Source organism: Camellia sinensis, chromosome 10 (assembly GCF_055761805.1).
Source record: "Camellia sinensis isolate YWXY chromosome 10, ASM5576180v1, whole genome shotgun sequence".
Classification (NCBI taxonomy): Eukaryota; Viridiplantae; Streptophyta; class Magnoliopsida; order Ericales; family Theaceae; genus Camellia; species Camellia sinensis.
The window spans coordinates 116191679-116216614 of NC_138970.1; the positions used below are offsets into that span (position 1 = coordinate 116191679).

The 24936-nt window shown below is 36.0% G+C and overlaps 1 protein-coding gene and 2 long non-coding RNA genes across 4 annotated transcripts in view; 2 read left to right on the plus strand and 1 right to left on the minus strand.

Moving 5' to 3' along the window:
• The window catches only part of RBL15 (RHOMBOID-like protein 15), a 99892-nt gene that overhangs the window by 73563 nt on the left and 1393 nt on the right, over nucleotides 1-24936 (minus strand). The window lies entirely within an intron of this gene.
• On the plus strand, nucleotides 6082-7553 carry LOC145801270 (uncharacterized). Its single transcript, XR_014342471.1, has 3 exons — nucleotides 6082-6645; nucleotides 6839-6910; nucleotides 7394-7553. It is a non-coding gene; the product is annotated as an uncharacterized LOC145801270 (long non-coding RNA).
• Nucleotides 12614-14741, plus strand: LOC145801272 (uncharacterized). Its single transcript, XR_014342476.1, has 3 exons — nucleotides 12614-12742; nucleotides 13658-13710; nucleotides 14476-14741. It is a non-coding gene; the product is annotated as an uncharacterized LOC145801272 (long non-coding RNA).

Genomic DNA, 24936 nt, shown 5'->3' on the forward strand with positions numbered 1-24936 from the left:
GTTAATCTTGTTTTCTCTCTCTGTTTCTCAATCTCCTACTCTCTCTTTATGGTTCTTTTGAAATCTATATTTTTCATTCATTATCACTCAGATTGTCCCTTGGATTGTCCAAAATAATCTCTCTAGGGCAACACAAAATCAACATTTTTAGGTATTTCTCTCGATTAATCTCTGGCATGTTTTCCCCCCCTTTCTCTCTCTCTCTCTCTATATATATATATATATATTCTTTGTATTTTGCAACATTTTATGCATATATATTTATTGAAATTGAAATTATTAATTTTCTGCGCATAATGGAGTTTGATCCATGTGATTTAAGCATGATTCTGTGTTTTCTACACTAATGTGTTACAATTACTACTCATATACTTTAATTTAATTTTGTTCAATTTTAATGAAATAAGAAATTCTTAGCCTACTTGAGATCGTTCTGGTAGATGCTTAGTTCACATTTTTTTTTTTGTTTTGCTGGGAATTTGGAGTAACATTATTTGGATTTATTTTATTTTAATTTAATTTTGTTTACCTGCTTGTTGCTTTTATGTTATACTTTCAATTTTATTATGTCTCTCTTTTCTTTTACATTTTTGTTCTTTTTGTTTATGATAGTAAAGTTCAATTGTGTTTCTGTTTGGTGGTGATGAGATAAGTTGAAGCTCTGTTTGTTTGGATTGCAATTAATTTTGAAATTCCATAGCAGGGAGGATGTAATTCTTGTTCCAATTGTGTTCTTGAATAACATGTCAATATGTCATGAATTTTGCAGGAAACATTTTTGTGTGCTGTTTTTTTCTTAGTATCTACCAGTTTAGTTGGAATTTTTGGGAAAATGATTATTCCCTTGGCAATAAATTAAGCCTTCAATATACTTAACTAAAAAATAAATATATACTGAGCCTTTGGGCATTTTTGAATGAGGCAATCAAATTGATACAACATGCTCTCATTAGATTTGAAAATGTTAATTTAACATGGGCGGCACAAGTTCCATTTGGCATCAGGCACTTCCATTATATGATGACTTTGAGAGGCCTTTGAATCTTCATTTTACTTATACTGTTATCTCTTTAACTAGGCCTTAATGCTATGATTTCCTGATTTTTTTTTTAGTGAATAAGCTATCTGTGTTGGAAGAATTGGTAGATTGTTTGTGATTCATCTTAAGCATGTACACTTTCTTCTCTTTGCAGCTAACAGTACATGAAAATTTGTTATATATATATATATATATCTGTGTTCATTCATTGCTAAGTAACTTTGATTTATACTGAGATTCACATATCTTTCTGATCTACTTTTAAGTTTTGTCTATATATCTTTATTGTAAGTTCAATAGTCATGATCGGTGATAGATTTATGTGGTTTTGCATGTATAGTAATTGGATCAGCATGTGCTCTGTTTTAATACCTGCTGAAAATTTTCGTCTGTTTTAATACCTGCTGAAAATTTGAATGAATTTTTTGCTATGTTAAATTAAATCTAAGATTTGGACTTTTGAATTGGTCATGCTAACAAAAAAAAACTATATTTATTTGTTATTTATTTTAGATTTTCGATCATTTGATCAAATTATCCTAAAACCGAACTAATTGGTACATATATATTAAACCATACTCAATTCAAGCAACTGGGTCAGAATTAGCTTGGTTTGATTTTTTTTTGTTTTGTTTATGAATTCAATGTTATCTATAAATTTGAAACTATATATATATATATTGACCTTCATTTCTTCTTTAATTTAAAATTGAGTATGGGTTTTGATGAATGACGTACAAAGTACCTGAACTTTGTATATGATGCTTTTAGCTAGATCTGCGAAGGTGAAGATATAGGTTTGAAAAATGGCTTGTTTTGATTTGGGTTGATGTGGTTTCTGGGTTTTGTTGTTTTTTTTTTTTTATAAGAATTCTATAATTTGAGGTTCTAAAGCTTGAAAATGGTGACACAACTTTGCTGCTAGTGGTGGTGGTAGGTGATGAAATCAACATTTTTGCCTTTTGCTTGCATGATTCTTGGAAAGTCCATAGCTAAACAGAGTTCTCTGATTTAATGCCTTTCTTTTTATGAAACCTGAAAAGTACTTTAAAAATGCTATTCAATGGGGCTTTATTCATTTGCCAAACTTGTCATTGGGTGAAGATATTCTTCATCTATATGGACAAAAGTTGAGTTAGCCTCGAAAATTACAGTTTGTTTCTTTTGCAAAGTCGGCTTGCAAATTATCTATAAAGATAATATTTACTTCCTTTGCTTTGACAATGTCATCTTGTTTAGTTTAGTCAGGCCACGTCAGCTCTAAAGCCATTGATCCGGGATCGAGCATTTGTTTAACTTCTATCCTACTAAAATGAGGGAAAACTTGTCTTGAAATTGTTCCATTATGTTTGGATATACTTGGAGTTCTCTTTTATAATCGTGATATAACAGTTGATGGAAAGCGCAAAATATGAGTAGACTGTTGATTGTGGATGCAGGATTTTCTCTCATAATATGAGTCAACTGTTGATTGTGGATGCAAGATTTTCTCTCATATTTTTTGATCAAGTGTCAAAGTTACTACAACGACGGTTGATCTAGTAAATGGGTGACCTGAGCAATGTAAGATCCTACCACTACTAAAAAACTGACCTTTTGCTACTGTATAATTTGCGACCATCTGATTAGCCGTCGCAAATAATCAATTTACCCCTTTATTTTCTTCTATTTATTTTCCCCTTTTCTTTATACTTGCCCTAGCCCCTCCACAGACACCGATTGTTCTCTTTCTCTCGCTCTCTCTCTCTCTCTATCGGTCTCACAGTAATACGACTGGTATGAATCTCTCTCTCTCTCTCTCCCTCTCTCTCTCCCCCTCAATCTCGCTTTCTCTCTTTCTCTCAATCTCGTGCTCTCTCTCCTTTGATCTTCTCAAATTAGCACCTCTACTACACATGTATATGCACCTCTATATATTATGTATGTGTTGTGAATATCAATGTTTGAAATTGAATTTATTCTGTTGAGGTCCGAGCAAGAATCGAAGTAGACGTCCTCGACTTCCTCAAGATCTTGAACTCTTCGACTCCGACAATCTCATATTTCTTTGGTTTGCAATTTTGCTTCAATCTATATATATATATATATGTGTGTGTGTGTTTTTGTGTTAAGCATTGAGTCACTGTTGATTTTAATTTGACAAATTTGGGGATTTTTAAGTGTGTTATAGATCAATAGAAGATGGAATAATAGCTGAGGGTTTGTTGACTAATGTTTCGTGGATTTTTCTTTCTCACTCGTTTTGCACGAGGTCTTTGATGAGAGTTAACTAACACTGCTGAATCTTTCATTAGAGGTAATAATAGGATCATCATCATCTCTTTCTCATTTGCCTTCTTAATCAATCTCTTGAAAAGTACACATTGCCTCAGCATATGTATCCTTCAATTTAGGCTATTAGGTTTTTGGCCATTCCACTGATGTCTCTTTTCTTCAATTTAGTATAAATTAGGCTTGTGTGTTGTTGGTTGTGATGAATTGTTTATTGTTTATGTTGAATTAGTGCTTTGCTTTGTGTTTTGGATACCTAATTAGGCTCTTTTTTTTTTCAATTAATCTAAGTTCTTATCTCTTTTTGCGTTAGTTATAAATGAATCCATTAGGAACATTCAAGAGGATGTCGTATTATTTGTAGACAATATAGTTTTAGTTGATGACATAAGAGGAGTAAACTTTAATCTAGAATTGTGGAGAGAGATTTTAGAATCTAAAGAATTTAAGTTAAGCTAGATTAAGACAATAGTTTGCACACTGCTTTAGGATTGAAGTCCTATTCCTCCACTTGATAAATCTTATTTTGTTTGAGCACTCTATTTCAGGGGAAAGTGAACCCTACTCAGTGTGAGGCCTTTACTATGGTTTGCACTCAGGTAAAGTTTACTGTCTTATTTTGGTTTACTTAGATGATAAACATTAATTGGAGAACTCAGTAGTGATTTCTATATTGCTCCATTTAATTTTGATTTCAAGCTCTCTCTACAGTTTTCAATATCAATTTAGTTTGATGAAGCTCAGAAGTATGATCTGGTTTTCAATATCAATCGGAGGGCTCTCTAAGGCATGGCGTTGAACAATTGGATGGTTCAGACCTTGATGAGTTCAGGTTGCGAGACGCATCTGGTGCAGCTCAACATGCACTTAACATGGCTAAGCTCAAGAGGGAAAATGCTCAGAGATTGCTTTACAGGGCAGACCTGGCAATTCACAAAGCTGTGGTTGCGCTCATGACTGCTGAGGCAATCAAAGCTGCTTCTGAGGATTCAAATGGCGATGTGTAGGATGATTTTAGTTGAAATGAGATCGAGTGAATGACATTTCTGCGGCCTGAGAGTTCATATAGGTTTTTGAGTTGACATTGTTTTTTAGCTAGATTGGCTCTGGTTTTTGCTTTTGTCAATGGTGGTGGCTTTTTCATCATTGTCTGTAGATTCCGAGTGAACTTCTAACATGATGGCTGTGAGCAGTCAAGAGGATCGGAAACTGTTGCTTCTGCTTCTGCCATTTGTGATGATTCTCTCCAACACAAGGCATTGTCGTTATCAAGGGCAGTTTTGGTACATAACTTCATGGTTATTATATGCACTAGTTCTTTTTCCGAGCAGCAGGTTATCTCAGTGTAATGCGACTGATGTTAGCATTCGTGCTGGTAAGGGGTTCTGGAATTTTGATTGCCGATCATTGTACAGCTAAATTTTTTCTCCTTTTTTTTCTGTTGTCATTTCTTTTTCTCGTTTAACCTCAGTTTAAGTGTTTGATATTGAAGGAGCAATTGGCCCAAATAATACAGTACATCCGTGGAATTGAAGCACAGAAATCCTATGTGATTTGACTTTGGAGCAGTTGCTTTGCTTTTTTTTGTATGACGAACAGAGTGATCTGTCCCTAGAAAAGGAGTGGAAAAGAAATCCCCGTAAGTAAATTAATCTGTATAAGTTTTGTCAGGATCTTTAGAGGCTTAGATCTTGTAAGCGTATGCATAGATATATATGTAAATCTATATTTGGGTTATTCCTCCTAGTCCTTGATCTGTGCTGTTTATTAAGAGGGTTGGAAAACCTAGATTGAATATTAATCTTGTATGCGGCTTTAGAAATAGTTAGAACCTATTTTTAGTTGCATCGTACCTTTTTTGAGTAATGGGAGCAATGAGGTCCATGGGGAGATTAAGGTTGAATGTCTGATGTTGGTGACTGTTGGTAGGGATGGTAATTCTGTTTGTGATGTTTATAGTTTGCTGAGGTGGTCAGTTATTCACATAGCTTTGGCACTTATTGCCCCGTTAGGTGATGTTTATAGTTTTATTTTATTTTTTGGAGTTTGTGTCGGCAGGCTTTTGGGTACAGTTTACAAGACGATAAATAGACTTAAATAAGTGGGAAAAAGTTAACTATTGAGAAGCTAGGGATGAAATGTTTTTTAACTTTAGCATTAGACCGGAGTGGTTATTGGAAAATGCTGTTAGAGGCTCTAGTTTGCTGAGGTGGTGGTGGGTTGGATCTTGGTTAAAGAAACTGAGTCCTATTTGAGTAATTTGTGCTGTCTATGAATTTGCTTGGGCATAGTCATTGGAGTAGGGTTAGGGTTTAAGTAAGTTGGCGCTTTGCTGATAAAAAAATGGTCATCTTTTGTGAAGGTTTAGGAGAAGGTTATAACCAGTTTTCATGCCAAGATGCTGGCCATCTATAAAATGGGAAATGTAGCCTTAGTAAATTCTTCTTCAGAACACTAGTGAGAAAACTGTCTTTGGAAGTTGAGCTTACCTTGTTTGGGAATATATTTCTCATGAAGGTTTTACATTAAACAATCAATACATCATTGAATTTATGAGGTAATTTCTGAGGTCAATGCACTTGGACAGTGAGGTTTTTTTTTTTGGACGAATTGGATTAGTTTGGATTAGCATTCTAGGATTGTTTAGTTTTGGGATTATATTATTTTCCCATGCAGTAGATTGTCTTTGTAGTGATGACTTGCTTTCTGTTTTTCTGCCATTTATTGTCTTATTTATGAATTTCCTGCTGATACTGGTTCTTTATTTGCAGTCCTCAACATATGGGAAAGTTCTTGTGCTTGATGTCATTGTTCAGTTGACTGAGAAAGATGAATGTGTCTATCAGGAGATGATAACTTATCTTACCCTTTGTTCAATTCAATCCCCCCAAAACCAAAACTGTAATTTTCATAAATCATGGGTTCCATAGTTCATGATGAGTTTACTGTTTCTATTTTTATTCAAATTTAATTTCAAATGACATATAGCTATACTTAGATTATTGAAATTATAATGCAATTAAGTGTGAGGAACCTTTTGAATCCATAGCAGCTTCTTTTTTTCTTTTCTTTTATTCTAGTTGAACTTTAATAGGCATATGTACTTAGAGATACATTTGAAGTTAAATGTCCAACTACACATGATTGTTATGGTGAAAAAAATATACTCTCTTTGATTATCAATCTACCAAGAGGTTTGAGGTTTGAGGAGTACAGTGGAAGTGTGACGAGACTTCTTCCTTAGGGATTGTTGTCGAGGAACAGGGTCTATAGGTGCCCATATTCCCCACTGTTTGGCTTTGAGGATCCTCGTGTGCAACTGCATATTGCTGATGGTATGTGGAAAAGATGTTCTAATTATTTTTTACTTGCAGTTTAGTGAATATGTGCATCTGAAATCTTATTATCCATTTTATATGGATCCATTAATCTAGGTTATTAATAATTTTACGTAATTAACGCCCCTAATTGTATAGCTGATTATATAGCTAGACTTTCTTGTTGATCTTCTTTTCATTTTTGTGGCAGCTGTTGAATTTTTACGGAATGTACCTAAAGGAAAGTATGATGCAATTATTGTTGATTCATCAGACCCTGCAGGTATGTTTGTAATTCAAACTTTCTACCTGTTTTCCGTTTTCCTATTTATTTGCCTGTGTTACAGTGCTTTTCAGAATGTTACTTAACAAATGCTTCATGATCTCAAACTATGCGGGAAAAAAAAAAAAAATGATTGACAGTTGTCTTAGTTTTTCTTTTATATTTCTAGTCCTTGAAATTTAGGACCATATGTATTCACAATATGGAAGGTTATCTGAATTTTCTCTTGATTTTTCTGCTATTTGGAATATAGGCACATGATTATGCATATGGGTAGATGTTATATAATTTCGAACGCCATGATTAAGTGATCCCATAGTTAAGCCTGTAGTTGCTTTCAAGGTAATTGAAACTCTTGTTGCAAATCACTGATCTGCCATAGAGAGAGGTCACTGGCATAGTTTTATTTTGATTATTTCAAGCTAAACTAACACATTGGAGTGCATTAAATTTTCAAGTCAAGTTTGATTTATGTTTTTGCAGATTTTGTTGAGGGAATAGTTGATATGATCGAGCGGTTGATGTTGGGAGCCAAATATTATGTTGCTTTTTTTTTTTTTTTTTTTTTTTGAAGACTTGAATTTTTTAGTACAGTGTATTTAAGGATGGTTAATGGATATTATAAATTTAATTAATTTGTTAATTTTGTTATTTTCATTTCCAAAAAATTGTTTGGTGGTTGTAATTGATTTTTTTGTTGTAGCAAATCCATATATGATTTTTTTTAATAAATAATTATTTGCGACAGTGGAACTATGGTCGCTAAAAGTGCTTTTAATTTTTTTAATTTTTTTGCGACGGCAAAATGGTTGTCGCAAAAAGTAGTTTGGGCGGGCGCAAATTATTTGCGACCGTTGTTTTGCCGTCGCAAAAAGTATTTGCCACCCCCACATTTGCGTCCCTCTTGTGCGGTCGCATAGGCCGTCGCAAAAAGTCTTTTGCGACTGTATTTTTATTATTTGCGACGGCATGTGACGGTCGCAAAAAGTGTTTTTTTTAGTAGTGCTAGTGCTCAACGATTGTAAGGAAAAGACCTTTAAAAACAACTAGGTGACCTTCAATCGGATCGTCTTTGAGAAAAGGCCCAGGTGCCACCCTGAGGATGACTCTTAGTTCGGTATTGGATCCAACAGGGCTTATAGCCTGAGAAATGTGTGGCAGATTATTTGTTTTTATTGGTACCCAGAAAATTATTGGTGTTCATGTTATAATCTGTTTTAAGTGAAAAATGTCGTTTATCATGTTCTTGTGAGATATGAGTATTTTAAGTGTTGAATTGTGGAACCTTCTTTTTGAAACAGATTGTATTTACCAAACTGTATGCCAATCTAGTTTCTGTGATATATATCTTATTTTGGAATTGAACCCTGTTTTCAAAACTGTATTTACTATCCATGTTGCTACTCACTGAGCTATCAGCTGACTTAGTTGTTTACCATTTCCAGGTGTTAGAAGGACTTTGAGTGGACTCATGGCGTAGCGGGGACTCAATTGCATGAACCTCTAGGGCATTCCTTTAGTTTAGAGTGTTATGTCAAGTTTGTGCATATTTATATTTATTCTTATCGAAGTTCATTTAGGATTATTTTTGATATGTGGGTTGTTTATATCCCATAAGTTTGGATGGCTTTTGATTACGGTTGATTTTGCCATTTATAATTGTGGCATGTCTGGATTGAGTTTTGGTTATTTATTATTGGACTATTGTTCAGTTGTTCAATGTGATTGGATTCGTGTTTAGGCTTACGTGTGCCTTGGGCTAAGTCCTTGTGGGCCACGGCCGGTCATGCCCGGATTTGGGGTGAGACAATTGTGGTATCAGAGCTGTAGATTTATCGAGTTACATATCTTGCATTTCATCATTTAGACGAGGTCCGAGTCCTTATAGTCCTTAGTAGTGTTTGGTTAAGTTAGTTCTGTTTAAACTTGTGTTGAATCTTTCTTGATTTCATTTTGAAAGTTAAGCGTTGGTACCTAGATATTTACACGGATTTTTGATTCTTTGTGAGCCTTTGATGTTTGTATTACCGTGTGTAATCCATTAGGAGAAACAGTAGTGTTAAGAGATGTCTGTAGATCTTGTTAGATAAAGATGGATGGTAGGATTTTTCTAGTGGATTTGATTTCTTTAGAGATGAAGGATTTTGATGTGATTTTGGAGATGGATTTGTTGACGAAGCATCATGCTTCTATTGATTGTTTTAGAATGGGAGTAGTTTTTGCTATGCTGGGACAACTTGAGTTTTTCTTCCAGGGGGATAGGAAAGGGTCTTCTATCTGTTTTACTTCTTCCTTTTAGGCTAATCGAATGTTAAGTAAAGGGTGTAATGATTATTTAGCTTATGTGGTGAGTATTGAACTGTCAGAATAGAAGTTAGAGGAGTTGCCTGTAGTGAGTGATTGTGTTGATGTTTTTCCAAAGGATCTACCTGGACTTCCTCTAGATCGCGAGGTAGAATTTTTCATTAACTTGGTCCCAACACAACACTTATTTCTAAAGTCCCCTATATAATGGCACCATTGGAGTTGAGGGAGTTTCAAACTTAGTTATAGAAGTTGTTAGAGAAATGTTTTATTAAGCCTAGTGTTTCAACTTGGAGAGCACATGTGTTGTTCGTGAAGAAGAATGATGGGTCTACGAGATTGTGTATTGATTATGGGGAACCGAACAAAGTCACAATGAGAAATAGGTGTCCTTTGCCATGTATTGATGACCTATTTGACCAATTGCAGGGAGCTTAGATATTCTCTAAGATGGACTTGAGGTCAAGCTATCACCAGTTGAAAGTAAGGGATGAGGATGTTCCTAAGACCGCTTTTAGAACCCGTTATAAGCATTATGAGTTCTTGGTGATACCTTTTGGTCTCACAAATGCACCAGCCACATTCATGGATTTAATGAACAGAGTATTTAAACCCCAACTGGATAAAATTTGTGGTAGTGTTTATTGATGATATCCTAATTTATTCGAGGAGTAAAGAGGAGCATGAGCAGTATTTGAGGGTAGCATTTTAGATCCTTAGGGAGAAGAGACTGTATGCAAAATTTAAGAAGTGTGAATTTTGGTTGAGCAGTGTATCCTTTTTGGGTCATGTAGTGAGTAAAGATGGGGTATTTGTGGATAGCACGAAAGTGGCAGCAATTGTTGATTGGCCACGACCTACTTCTGTGACAGAGGTACGTAGCTTTTTAGGGCTTGCTGGATATTACAGGCAGTTTGTGGAAGGATTCTCCCGTATTGCTTTGCCATTTATAAATCTCACTAGGAAAGAGGTAAAGTTTGAGTGGAATGATGATTGTGAGTGTAGCTTCCAAGAGTTTAAACAAAGGTTGATATTAGCTCCAATCCTTGCCTTTCGTACAGGTGGTGGTAGTTTTGTGATTTATAGTGATGTTTCACGACAGGGTTTAGGATGTGTGCTCATGCAACATGGGAAGGCGATTGCTTATGCGTCACGATAGTTGAAAGTACATGAGAGAAATTATCCTACGCACGACTTGGAGTTAGTAGCAATGATTTTCACTTTTAACATCTGGCAACATTATTTGTATGGAGAGTCATGTGAGATTTACACTGATCATAAGAGTTTGAAGTATATTTTCACACAGAAGAAACTAAATTTGAGGCAAAGAAGATGGCTTAAGTTACTAAAAGATTTCGATGTGAATATTTTATATCATCCGGGGAAGGCAAATGTGGTAGCAGATGCCTTGAGTAGGAAGGTCGCAGTTGGAGATGTAGCAGCTTTTTCTATTGAGAGTTGTTTTGTGGAAGACATGAGACGTTTGAGGCTTGAGGTTGTTACGCCTAGTGATAGGGCTTATTGTAGTCAATTGACAGTTCAGCCAACCTTTAGAGAACGGATTCGTTTAGCACAGGAGATTGACCACCAGTGTGAGCGTATTAAAGGAGAGATGACAGAGGGTAAGAATGTAGACTTTGTGGTTAGTGATGACGGGTTGCTTAGATTCCGTAACCGAATTTGTGTTTTTGTTGGTTGTGATTTGAGGAAGGAGATTATGGTAGAGGCACATAGTTCTAGTTATAGTTATAGCATTCATCTTGGCAGTACTAAGATGTATCGGGATCTTTATGAACATTTTTGGTGGAATGGTATAAAGGGAGATATTGCAGAATTTGTGGCTCAGTGTTTGGTGTGTTAACAAGTTAAAGTAGAATATTAGAAACCTGCGGGGAAACTACAACCCTTACCTATACCAGAGTGGAAGTGGGATCATGATACCATGGACTTTGTGTGTGGTTTACCTTGTACTAGTAGTAATCACGATGCAGTTTGGGTTGTTGTTGATAGATTAACCAAGTCAGCACATTTTATTGCAGTTCGGATGAACTATTCTCTAGCTCGATTTGCACAGTTTTATGTGAAGAGATTGTTAGATTGCATGGTGCACCTGTGTCAATAGTGTCAGGTCGGGACCCTCGTTTTGTGTCTAAGTTTTGGGGTGCGTTACAGTCAGTTATGGGTACTTGGTTAAATTTTAGTTCAGCTTATCACCCTTAGACAGATGGGGTATTGGAGAAGACTATTCAAATCCGTGAGGATATGTTGAGGGCTTATGCTTTGGAGTGGAGAGGTAATTGGGATGATTATTTGCCGCTCATGGAGTTTGCGTATAATAATAGTTATCATTCTAGTTTGGGAGTAACGCCTTATGAGGCTTTGTATGTGAGGAAGTGTAGGTCTCATTTGTGCTGGTATGAGGTTGGTAAGAGGCAAATGTTGGGACTTGATTTGGTGGAGGATGCTACACATAAAATTATCACCATTAGAGAGAGATTATTGATTGCTCAGAGTAAACAAAAAAGTTATGTTGATCATCGTAGGAGAGATTTAGAGTTTCATGTGGGGGATATGGTATTCTTGAAAGTATCACCATGGAAAGGAGTCATCAGGTTTGGAAATGAAGGAAAGTTGAGTTCTAGATACATTGGACCATTTGAGGTATTAGAGAAGGTTAGTGAAGTTGTGTACCGTGTTGTTTTACCCCCTAGGTTGGCAGGAGTGCATAATGTGTTTCACGTGTCTAGGCTGAGGAAATATGTGCACAGTCCGTTGCATGTGATAGATTATGAGCCGCTTCAGATTAGAGAGGATTTTTCGTATGTGGAGATACCTATTCAGATTTTGGATTCGAAAGAGAAAAGGTTGTGTACAAAGGTCATTAAATTGGTTAAGGTACTGTGGCATAATCATCTAGTAGAAGAGGCGACTTGGGAACGCGAGGACGAGATGCGCGAGAAGTACCCACATCTATTCTCATGATTTACTCAGGTTAGTTTCGAGGACGAAACTTTTTTTTTAGTGGGGGAGAATGTGAGAACCCGAATATAAAAATTAAGTAAATAATTAAATAATAATTTTACAAATCTCATATATTTTATTATGAATCTTTAAGTGCAAATTAAATATTATTGGAGGATCTTTTAATTAATTTTAAACCTAAAATAAATTTATGGTGAAAGTCATTGATTGAGAAGCAAGATTTATTATTAAAAAAAAATAGAGAAGAAGGTGTGACTTGAACTCTAGACCACAAAATTAATAAGTTAGACTCTTACCATTTGAATTGCATGTAACTTATATATGTATTTTGTATATTTATCTATCTATTTGACCTAAGTGTGCCCACCACTAGTATAAAATAAAATAAACACAAACCCTAACTCTTGTTATAATTGTTTTCCACAACACTAGCAGCCCTAGCAGCCGTGGGTTTATGAAGAAAAGAGAGGGGTTTTTCAATCATCAAGATTATTGTTGTAGCCAAGAAGGAGAGCTTTGGGTGTGTTGTGCTGTGTGGCTTCCTAGGTTTTCTTCTCTTCTTTCTTTGTTCTTTATCCTAATAATATTGTTATTTAATTCATTGATGGAGAGATTGTAGGTGTATGTATTTTGTGTATATATATATGCTGTTAAGAAATCTAAGGAGTTAAATTCATGTATAAAGAATCGGTGTGAATCTTAGTCCAAAAATTCTGCACATAATCGCTAACTTTAAAAATCAAGAAACCATATCAAACGGATGAATTTTAATCTGAAATTTTTACAGTAGATCAATTACACATTGAATTGCATATCTGAATTTTTTCATAATTTTTGGGAGTCGAAATCCATATGAATTGAGGTATTCAAATCTGTCCAGGAAACCAGTCCGAAACAGTAAATTCGGGATTGTTGTTCTCTTTGGGTATAAATCCAAAAATTATCAAATTAGTGTCATTAGAACCGGTTACGAGACTAGTTTCGTATGTTTTTGGCCTTGCATTGATTGCTCTTGTATATTAAGAGAACCGTCAATTTCTTCAAAGTGCTGCAGAAAACAACCTGTTTGGATATAATAAATTGTAGAAAATTATTTTGATAAGCAAATCAAGTGAAACCAATTGGGTTTGAAACTTAGGATATATTAGATCATATCTGAAGGTTATTGGAATTTTTCGAATAGCGTGGAGTGGGTTTTGTAATTTTCAAAGTTAGCGAATAGATTGGGAAAACTTGTTTAAAACACTGTTTCATCTTAAAGTTATTTTTAGTTAAGTTTCGATCGGAATCTATGTCTTGGGTGATTTTAGACCTTGAATAATATGAACTTAGGTAATATTTAAGAGTAACGGTGAGTTGGGTTGAGCCGTGTTAGTGCGCTTTAGTTTGAGGTTACTTAGTTCCTATTTTTTTTAGTATTTTTAAATTAGTTGTGACGTGTAGTTTTTATACTTGGTTCAGGCCACTAGTTGGACTTTTACACTCTATTCGAGGATTATATTATTGCGTTTCAGGTGAGTAGTTTCATGCTACATATTTTTATAAATGTTCCCCTACCCTGAACTGTTGGAAAATTAAATTGTTGTTTCAAGACTAAACTGCTTTGATAAATTATTATAGTATCAATTGAATCAAATTATTTCTAAAACATGTGTGAACTTGGCATACTGTAAACTATTTGTTTTGGTCTCATGTTTATAATGATGAACTACCATGTTTTGCGAAACTGATGTGTATTGATTATTGGGACCATGTGTGTATTTAGTCCAGGGAAATTATTCCACTGTGCGTGGTGACTCTGGCCACTAGGGAATAGATCCGGGTTGGGCCGTGATGACTCTAGTGCTCAACGATTGTAAGGAAAAGACCTTTAAAAACAACTAGGTGACCTTCAATCGGATCGTCTTTGAGAAAAGGCCCAGGTGCCACCCTGAGGATGACTCTTAGTTCGGTATTGGATCCAACGGGGCTTATAGCCTGAGAAATGTGTGGCAGATTATTTGTTTTTATTGGTACCCAGAAAATTATTGGTGTTCATGTTATAATCTGTTTTAAGTGAAAAATGTCGTTTATCATGTTTTTGTGAGATATGAGTATTTTAAGTGTTGAATTGTGGAACCTTCTTTTTGAAACAGATTGTATTTACCAAACTGTATGCCAATCTAGTTTCTGTGATATATATCTTATTTTGGAATTGAACCCTGTTTTCAAAACTGTATTTACTATCCATGTTGCTACTCACTGAGCTATCAGCTGACTTAGTTGTTTACCATTTCCAGGTGTTAGAAGGACTTAGAGTGGACTCATGGCGTAGCGGGGACTCAATTGCATGGACCTCTAGGGCATTCCTTTAGTTTAGAGTGTTATGTCAAGTTTGTGCATATTTATATTTATTCTTATCGAAGTTCATTTAGGATTATTTTTGATATGTGGGTTGTTTATATCCCATAAGTTTGGATGGCTTTTGATTACGGTTGATTTTGCCATTTATAATTGTGGCATGTCTGGATTGAGTTTTGGTTATTTATTATTGGACTATTGTTCAGTTGTTCAATGTGATTGGATTCGTGTTTAGGCTTACGTGTGCCTTGGGCTAAGTCCCTGTGGGCCACGGCCGGTCATGCCCGGATTTGGGGTGTGACAACTATCAAGCTTCAAGCTCATTTTATACTTGCATTTCAACAAAACTCTTAAGATCCTCAAAAAATGAAGCAATGGGGTGTAGTTATAAGCATAAGAAACCATAGGGTTTAATCCTAGGTGTTCTAGGGTTGCCTTATCTATTTCTTGCGGCACCTCCCGCTTAAATTGATCAGTAATCCCAAACAAACTAGGAGTTTATCCCAATCAAACACACGTGAGACTACACCTAGCCCTTTGTGTAGTCAGGAATACAATGCATGGCTAATGATATGTTGGTATAGGTTGACTTCTCAAATATAGTTTTATGTTGGTCAACCCACTGGCCCACTTTGTCCTAAGTCCAGTGTTCTACTCCTTGGCTAATGTGTTGTCTAAGAAAGCCTAATTAACTCCTAATTTATGTTTTTTTATAACAATTCAGCTAACACTTTTGAAAAAACTCATCAACTCGAACTTAAATAGACCTCCATCCCTTTCCCTCTAAAAGAGGCCAAAATGTTAGGTTTTGAATAAAACGAGTTTCAGCAGTAAAATGGTCATTTTGGAAAAATTATGTTTTTTTGGATATAAAAAGGTGATACAACGACAGTGAATGTCAAATACATCTCTAAAGTCAAAGTTTAACACTTTCACCAACGGGAAGCATTCAAGTGCCTAAATCTTTATGGTCGATCAAAATGAAGTGTCTACAGTTGTCCCTCTTTGATATAACTCAAGCAGTAATAGGTAATGAGAGTGAATGTTAAATATCTAAGATCAACCCATTTGGTAGGACCATAAGACGTAAAACAGTGACAAACAGGCATGCATATTGTCATTATAAGGAATTAGGTCAGTATAGTTCTGGGACAAGTGATGTGCAACAACTATATTTGTGCGTGAGTAGAGTGCTTAGCAAAAAAACATGTAAACAATCACGAAGCATGCAATACATCTAAGAAATTGAAGACAATGGAGAATAATACTTGTCATCCTCATCTAGGTAATGAGAGAAATGAGATCAATTCGACACCTGGTCATGTGCATTTGCAAAATGCACATAGAAAAAACAGCAACTAGAGATAACATGTACATTGTAGTATAGTTAGAAAAATGTGACATTTATCAACTCATCTGTAAATACTCAGTAGAAATGGCTTGACACCTAGTCATGATCATTCGCAAATAAAACATGGGGAAATAACAAATTAATCAGTTTCATCCTCAAATGAAATATGGAAACCGACACCTAGTCATGCTCATCCTCAAATGAGGCATGGAAATAGATACCTGATCATACTTATCCGTAAATAAAGTATGAAAAATAATCTGACACCTAATCATGATTATCTGTAAATAATACACGGGAAGCAAAAACTCGTCACGTTTATTCACAAATGAAACATGGAAACTGATGCGTAATCATGCTTATCCTCAAATGCGACATGGAAACTAACACTCGGTCATGCTTATCCTTAGACAAAGCATAGAAAATCGACACTTGATCATACTCATCTATAGATAGTGTATGAAAAACCAACACTTGATCATACTCATCCGCAAATAAAGTATGGAAAGCACAACATGTGATAAATGTTCCACTTATAAACAATAACTAAGGGATAAACAAGTATGTACCAATTATGATCGACAACTAACAAAAGTGTGGTGAGTATGTGTTACTCGTGATGAACAATCTAACATACCAAGGTGTGACTCCATTAGGGAACGGTGATTGCAACTATGACAAGTGTGTGCCACTCGTTGCGAATAGATAAGTAGGTAGTGTGTGTGTGTGTGTGCGCGCGCGCGCGCGAGAGCGCGCACGCTCAACACCCCGAAATCATTACAATAAACTGAGACTAATGATTTATTAAACAACACCATAATCCAAGAATAAAGTCTTTTCATTCATATACTTCAAGTGTAGAAAAGAGTGACACATGCATTTATACATTCATAAGCCCTAACTCTGAATCTATAGCACGTGTTATGAACAAAAGATATGAAACAAAAGTTAAGCAGATATATAATGCCCTATTACCTACAACTTTTTCAAGACGGTGGTTGGTTACAACAAAAGTGAGTTTAAACTCAGTACAAATAAAACCCTAGGCTTGTACAAAATAAATACAACAAATGACAAAAATAGAAGCTCTTGGCTCCAAGTCCTCACAAGCTATTACCTTGGTGGAGGCATATCATCAGCACCTAAAAATGGGTTTCCATATAAAGTGAGCCAAAGCCCAGTAAATATACTCTAACACAGTGTATGTGTCATGACTCGAACCCGCCCTTATGGATTAGGATCATAACCGACCAGTAATCATGAGATTACCTATGACTTGAGATAAAAATCAAATCATATTTAATAATAGGGGGCCAAAATGTCAAAGAAGAACTTGCAAGGATTGTTCAATGAGTTGTGCATACATCGCATAACAAGAGTTTTTCACTTTTATAATAACTCACTGTCACGACCCAAAGCCGCCCCTATAAGTTTAGCATCATGACCGACCAATAATCTTAGATTATCTACGGCCTCTATTAACAAAATCAAATTAACATGAATTATGGGGCTTAGCGTAAGCAAATTAAAATATAGAAGTAGTCTATTGAGTTGTGCATATATGAAAAGAGTTCGCATGAACACTGCACAACCGTTCTATAGGTAAGTGCATACACCACAAAAGATTTTTTAAAAAAAGAAAAGAAAAAGAAAACAACAATATTCAACCCTTAATTATGAACTTGTCAAGTCTTACATAAGCAAAACCCTTATCCAAAAACCAAACCAAGAGTTTAAAATCAAAAAGGGGTTTAGATTTTGCTTGGCTCCACACGAGTCCAAGTTGGCTCCTTCACAGGAGCTCCACAAAAGGCTGACAACTTAGTGACTACGAGGCACTCTCTATCCTTGATGCCCATTTTTCTCACCTAGATATATATATACATACATAAATAGTGAGTTAATGCCCAATGAGTAATAACAGAATAAAGAGATTATATGAATGAAGTTCAATGCCATCACGAATATCAGTTTCACATTTCTAGTCAATCTTAACATTACTAACCATTTCATTCAATTAATGTGGCACATCCAATAGAGTAACCATGTATCATTAACAATGGGACCTCAAGGGTAAATCAATGTTCAATATTCAATGTCACCACGAAGGTCTAACATTAGAGATCTTTGTGTTTCAAATATCCAATGGGCCATGGTATTGTTTCTCTCGGGCGAGGGCCAATGGGCCATGGTATTAATTTCCCCCAAGCAGGGCCTCTTTATCAATGGGCCATGGTATTATATCCCCCAGGCGAGGGCCTTACTAAAAGATTCCACGAATACACTTTTAGAAGGGAACTTCATTCGTTCATAAGATTCCACGAATACACTTTTAGAAGGGAACTTCATTCATTCATAAGAAACCAACATTCAATAAGCCATTTGATATATCAATAAGTCATTCATACATCAATTTTAGTAACAATAACATTTTCAAAAATAATTATAACTCGAACATATCTTTATAGAGTTATTACTCACAGTGGGTTACATTGTCACTAGGCCTCAGACGTTCACCTATACAAAACACATAACAAAAATGCAATTGGTGTACTGTTCGATAACCATTCTGCTTTGATTAAAATTTCCTCACGTGTTTCCAACTCATTCCATGTTTCTATGAGCTCAATTGGCACCTAAGAATACTTGAAATGACATGAGGATGCAAGTATGCACTTAAAAGAGTTAGGCAAAACTTGCTAAAAATAGGGTGTCCGCTTGAGCGTAGCTTCCTTCGCTCGAGCGGGGGTTCAAAAATAAGGGTGGTTACTCGAGTGCAACTTCTATCGCTTGAGTGGTCTGCAAACTCTACAAAAGTACTGGTTACATGAATTTTCTGCTCGATGGACGCTTGATGGTCGCTCGAGCGGAAGACTGAGAAAAAGTGGGTTCGCTCGAGCGTGCATTCTGTCGCTCGAGCTACTATGCAAATGTCTGCAAAAATGCTGGGAGCATGAATTTTACGCTCGAGCGAAGCTTTCCCCACTTGAGTGAACTGGTCGAATTATGGAATTTCTAGAATTGTGTTTGAAGTCCAAACTAGATATTCAAAGGTCCAAAACTTGTATTTTTTGTACAAAAACTTGGAAAAACGTTGTATAACATGGAAACACTTCCAATTTGAAACCATTGATTCAAAATCATGCTCCAATTGTCCAAATTCAAGCTTATAATATCAAGTTGAAACCATGCATGTTATGGATTGAGTCCTCTTCCTTTCAAAACACTACAAAGTGACATGAAATGCATGAATCCATGGATGATCTTCAAGTTCATGCCTCCTAAGCTTCATGCATGTATGAATTTGAAGAAATCTTAACTCCAAAATGAAAGATCAAGCATGCATGTGCATAATTCAACTCAAATTCATAATATTCATGGTAATTCATGCTCAACGTACTCAATTTCAAGCAAATGATCCTATAACTCCATGAACTTAGTTTCTACATGACTCAATTCCAAGAATTTAGGATGGATTTCATACCTAATGTGTGAATTCAAGTGTAATTCCCCTAGTCCTCCACAATTTCTTCAAATTCTCCTTCCTCTCTCTAGAATTCTTGAGCTCACCTTCATTCACTCTCAAGATCTCAGCCCATATGTCTATATTATGAGCTCAAGACTTAATTAGGGTCTTATATAGGGTGTGATTAACTAATGCTAATTAAGCTTGCTTATGGATGATCAATCCTACTCAATTTAATTCATTTTAATTATTTTATTCTAACTATTTTGGTTCAAATAAAAATTTGCCCAAAGATGCCATAAAATTCTAAATATTCTAATTAGCCTATTGGGCTAGTCAATTTTGGCTTGTGAAATTGTTTGGGCTTTCAATTTCTGATTCTAAGTCGATAAGTGAACAGATATTCCACGTAATAACAGATAACTACAAAATTAAGTATATAATCACATAATTAAACACACAATCATGCAATTAAGTTTATTGAAAAAATATAATATAATAGTTCAGAGGCCGGGGTTGTCACAGTCTCTTCCCCTTAGAAAGTTTGGTCCTCCAAACTTAAGTTACCTTCGAATTAAAATAAATGCGGATATCGTTGCCGTATCTCATCATCTTTTTCCTAAGTGGCCTCTTTCCCATAATGTTCTTTCCACTTGGTTTTCACCATAGGGATAGTTTTGTTTCTCAATTGCTTTACTTGTCGATCAATGTTTCTCAATTGCTTTACTTGTCGATCAATGATCTCACCATAGGGATAGTTCTTCATAAATCATATTCTCATCTAAAGTAATCCAATGGCGGTCAATCACATGAAACGGATCTCTAAGGTACCCATGAAGCATGGATACATGGAAAACATTATGCATTTGTTCCATCCCAGGTGGCAAAACGATACGGTAAGCAATAGGACCCAACCTTTCAAGAATTTGAAACGGTCCAACATAACGAGGAGTCAGTTTTCCCTTCTTGCCAAATCTCATTTGTCCTTTCATCGGTGTAACTTTGATAAATACATGATCCCCAATTCATATTCTAAGTCTCTTCTTTGGTAGTCCGCATAACTTTTCCGTCAGCTTTGTGCAGTCTTAAGCCTTTGCTGAATGATTTTGATCTTTTTGATTGTTTCTTGCACAAGTTTGGTTCCATAAATAGCCCTATCACCAACCTCTGTCCAACAAATTGGCAATCTACACTTTCTTCTATATAGTGCCTCATATGGTGCCATGCTAATGCTAGCATGAAAACAATTGTTATAAGCACACTTGGCCAATGGCAAATGCGTTTCCCAACTGCCACTTACGAAGCATGTCTTCTAAGGTCTGAATAGCCCTCTCGGTTTGCTCATCAGTTTATGGATGAAATGTTGTACTAAATCTCAATTATGTTCCTATTGCATCCTATAGACTATGCCAAAATCTAGAAACAAATTTAGGATCCCTATCTGATACAAGAGACACTAGAACCCATGCAATCGAATAATTTCATTAATGTAGATAGTAACAAGTTTATATGCAGTAAAAGAAGTCTTTACAGCAAGAAAATGAGCAGACTTAGTTAGTCTATCAACTATAACCCAAAGAGAGTCCATACCTCTAAGCGTTCGAGGTAGGCCAACAACAAAGTCCATGGTGATATGTTCCCATTTCCATTCCAGGATAGGAAGAGATTGAAGCAACCCTACTGGTTTCTGATGTTCCGCTTTTACTTGTTGGCATTGTAAACATTTAGAGTTAAAGTCGACAATCACTCTTTTCATGTTGGGCCACCAATACACTAACTTCAAATCTTCATATATTTTGGTGTTTCGTGGGTGCATAGCAAACACTGACTTGTGAACTTCCTCCAAAATTTTCCTTTTCAAATCTGCATCATTTGGAATACACAATCTCTCTTGAAATTTCAACACGGAGTCTTTAATTATGAATCTCGGTTTAGGCTTGGTGTCAAGCTTATCACAAATCTTCTTCAAAAGCTCATCATTCGTTTGTTTTTGCTTGATTTCTTCAATAATGGCAGGCTGTGCAGACATTGCAGCTATCAAGCCATCTTATTCAAACGGCACCACCTCAATTTTGAGTTTTTCAAACTCTAGTAGCAACTCTCTCTCTGATCTGTGAGTAAACAGGCAAGATTCTCCACATTTTATCTGCTAAGAGCATCTACCACAGTATTGGCTTTGCCCGAATGATAATGGATTTGCAAATCATAGTCCTTGATTAATTCTAGCCATCGCCTTTGACGCATGTTCGACTCCTTTTGGGTGAAAAGGTACGTTAAACTTTTATAATCAGTGTACACTTCACATTTGGTTCTATATAGGTAGTGACGCCATATTTTCAATGCAAACACAACTGCGGCAAGTTTTAGGTCGTGTGTTAGATAGTTTTTCTCATGTGTATAGTTTTTCTCATGTGGTCTCAGTTGTCGGGAGGCATAAGCAATCACCCTGCCATTCTGCATTAAAACACAACCCAAACCCTTACAGGATGCATCATTATAAATCTTAAATCCTTCCGTACCTAAGGGTATAGTGTGGATTGGAGCTGTGGTCAATCTTGTCTTTAGTTCTTGAAATGCAGATTCTCTTTGTTGGTCCATTCAAATGGTTCCCCCTTTCGAGTCAATTGAGTCAATGGCACCGCAATCTTTGAGAAGTCTTTAACAAACCTTCGATAATAACTAGCCAATCCCATAAAACTATGAACTTCTGTTACATTAGTCGGAGTAGGCCAATCAATAATCACTTTGATTTTCTGAGGGTCAACTGAGATACCATTTCTATTAATAACATTCCCCAAAAACATTATTTCATCAAGCCAAAACTCACACTTCTTTAATTTTCCATACAATTTCTTTTCCCTAAGTGTTTAAAGAGTCATTCTCAAGTGTTGTTCATGCTCATCTTTACTTTTCGAATAAATCAAAATGTCATCAATGAATATAATAACAAAGTCATCTAGAAAAGGTTTGAAAATTTTGTTTATCAAATCCATAAATGCTGCGGGCGCATTAGTGACTCCGAAAGGCATGACTAAAAACCCATAATGCAGAAAGCAATCTTTTCAATATCTTTAGCCCTCACTTTCAATTGATGATACCTTGATCTCAAGTCAATTTTTGAAAATACCCGAGCCCCCTGCAACCGGTCAAATAAATCATTAATATGCAGCAATGGATATTTATTCTTCACCATTACCTAATTGAGTTCTCAGTAATCTATACATAATCTGAGGGTCGTATCTTTCTTCTTTACAAAAAGAACCGGCGTTCCCAACAGCGATGTACTTGGACGAATAAATCACTTCTCAAGCAATTCCTGCAACTGAGTCTTCAATTCTTTCATTTCAATAATGGACATAAGGTAGGAAGTTTTAGAAATAGGTTGTGTGCTTGGTATTACATCAATTGTAAACTTAATCTCTCTATCAACAAGTTGGCCAGATAATTCATCCGGAAACACATCGGGAAAATCTCTCACCACTGGTATATTGTCTAGAGTAATGTCCATGGTTAGTTCAGTTATTACACTACACAAATACCCTTGACAACCCTTACTCATTATTAGTTTTCGGGCTTTCATAGCAGATATAAGGTATGGTGGTGAAACTACCCCTATTCTCTCAAAATAAAATTCATCTTGTCCGAGAGGTCGGAACATCACTCGTTTCAAAGCACAATCAATAGTTGCATAGTATTTATCTAGCCAATCCATACCCAAAACAACATCAAAATGTCTCATGTCTAAAGGTATCAAATCAGCATACAAAATAGCATTCCCGAGAAATGATTCACATACAGCAAATATAGTTGAACATAACATGGATTCCCCCGTAGGTGATGCAACACATAATATATAACTCAATGTTTCCATAGGTCTATTTAGCAAAAACCATAGAAACAAACGAATGTGTAGACCCTAAATCAATTAAAGCATACGCAGATTTGCCACAAAATGGACCTGACACTACTATTTCAATATTTTGAGTGCCCCCCGGGATCAATGCAAAGACTCTTCCTTGTCTCTGTTCATTTATTGTGGTAGATGATGTTGCAGCTGGTTTTGTTGTGGGAACTGATCCAATCAATTTTGTGGCACCTTGATTACTACCCTGACATGACTGTATACAATCTTTCGCCATATGCCCCATCTTTCCACACTCATAGTAAGCCCCCGTAGTGTGATAGCAAACACCCCGGTGCTTCTTCCCACAAATAGTGCAAGTAGGTACTGAGTTGCCACTTTGGGTTGACCCCGAATTACTGGAATTTCCAGAGTTCAACTTCTTATTTGTTGATGTTGTCCCCTTATTAAAATTCTGTCTCATGCCCCTCCATTCAAAATTCTGTTTACGGTTGGCCACATTTCCCTCTGCTGTTAGTGCCCTATCAAGCAAATCCACATATGTTGGTAATTTAAGTACATTGACTCTGTCTAGGATTGGGTCACGTAAACCTCCCTCAAATTGTCTAGCTTTCTTGTAGTCTGTATCTATCATGTGAGGTGCGAAACCGGCTAACTCTGCAAACTGAGTTTCATACTTAGCTACTGATTTGTTTTCCTGTTTGAGTTCCATGAATTCAGACACTTTTCTGTCCCCGTACACATTGCGGGAAGTATTTCTCGTAAAAGATCTCTAGAAAACAAGCCCAAGTAACATCCTTATTCTCATCTCGAACCAACATCCACCAACACCTTGCATCATCTTCTAATGTGAATGTAGCTAGTTGTATCCTCTAAGCTTCAGTACATGGGAATACTTCAAACAACTTCTCAATCCCTAAGAACCAAGCTTCGGCCTTCAACGGTTCAATTCTGCCATGGAACACTGGTGGCTTCATCTTTTTGAATTCTCTAGTCAAAGAAACAATGCAGTCCCCCGTCTGACACCCTAGGGCTGGTGGTGGTATAGGCATTGGAGGTGGAGGTGGCAGTTGTTGCTGTTGTTGCCACTGTTGTTTTTGTTTTATGGCTTCAGCCATGTCCTACATCATTCGTTCCATTCTATCCAATCTTGAGGGGGTTGCTTCCTCTAGCTCATCACCTCTTGTTCTCACCATTTTCTATATGAAACTTGTATTATGACAAACATAATATACATTCATGCACACAATTACATATGTAATCACGAAATCATCTCACTCAAAATTTCAAATGCACATGAATGCAATCCTAAAGTCACTTCTAGACTCTCTATAGCTCAATGTACCAGTGAGTGAGATATAACTCATGCTTTGATACCACTCTGTCACGACCCAAACCTGCCCCTATAGGTTTAGCATCATTACCGGCCAGTAATCTTAGATTACCTATGACCTCTATTAACAAAATCAAATTAACATGAATTATGGGGCTTAGCGGAAACAAATTAAAATACAGAAATAATACATTGAGCTGTGCATATATGAAAAGAGTTCGCATGAACACTGTAACCGTTCTATAGGTAAGTGCATACACCACAAAAGATTTAAAAGAAAAAAGAAAACAACAACATTCAGTCCATAATTACAAACTTGTCAAGTCTTACATAAGCAAAACCCTTATCCAAAAACCAAACCAAGAGTTTAAAATCAAAAAAGGGGTTT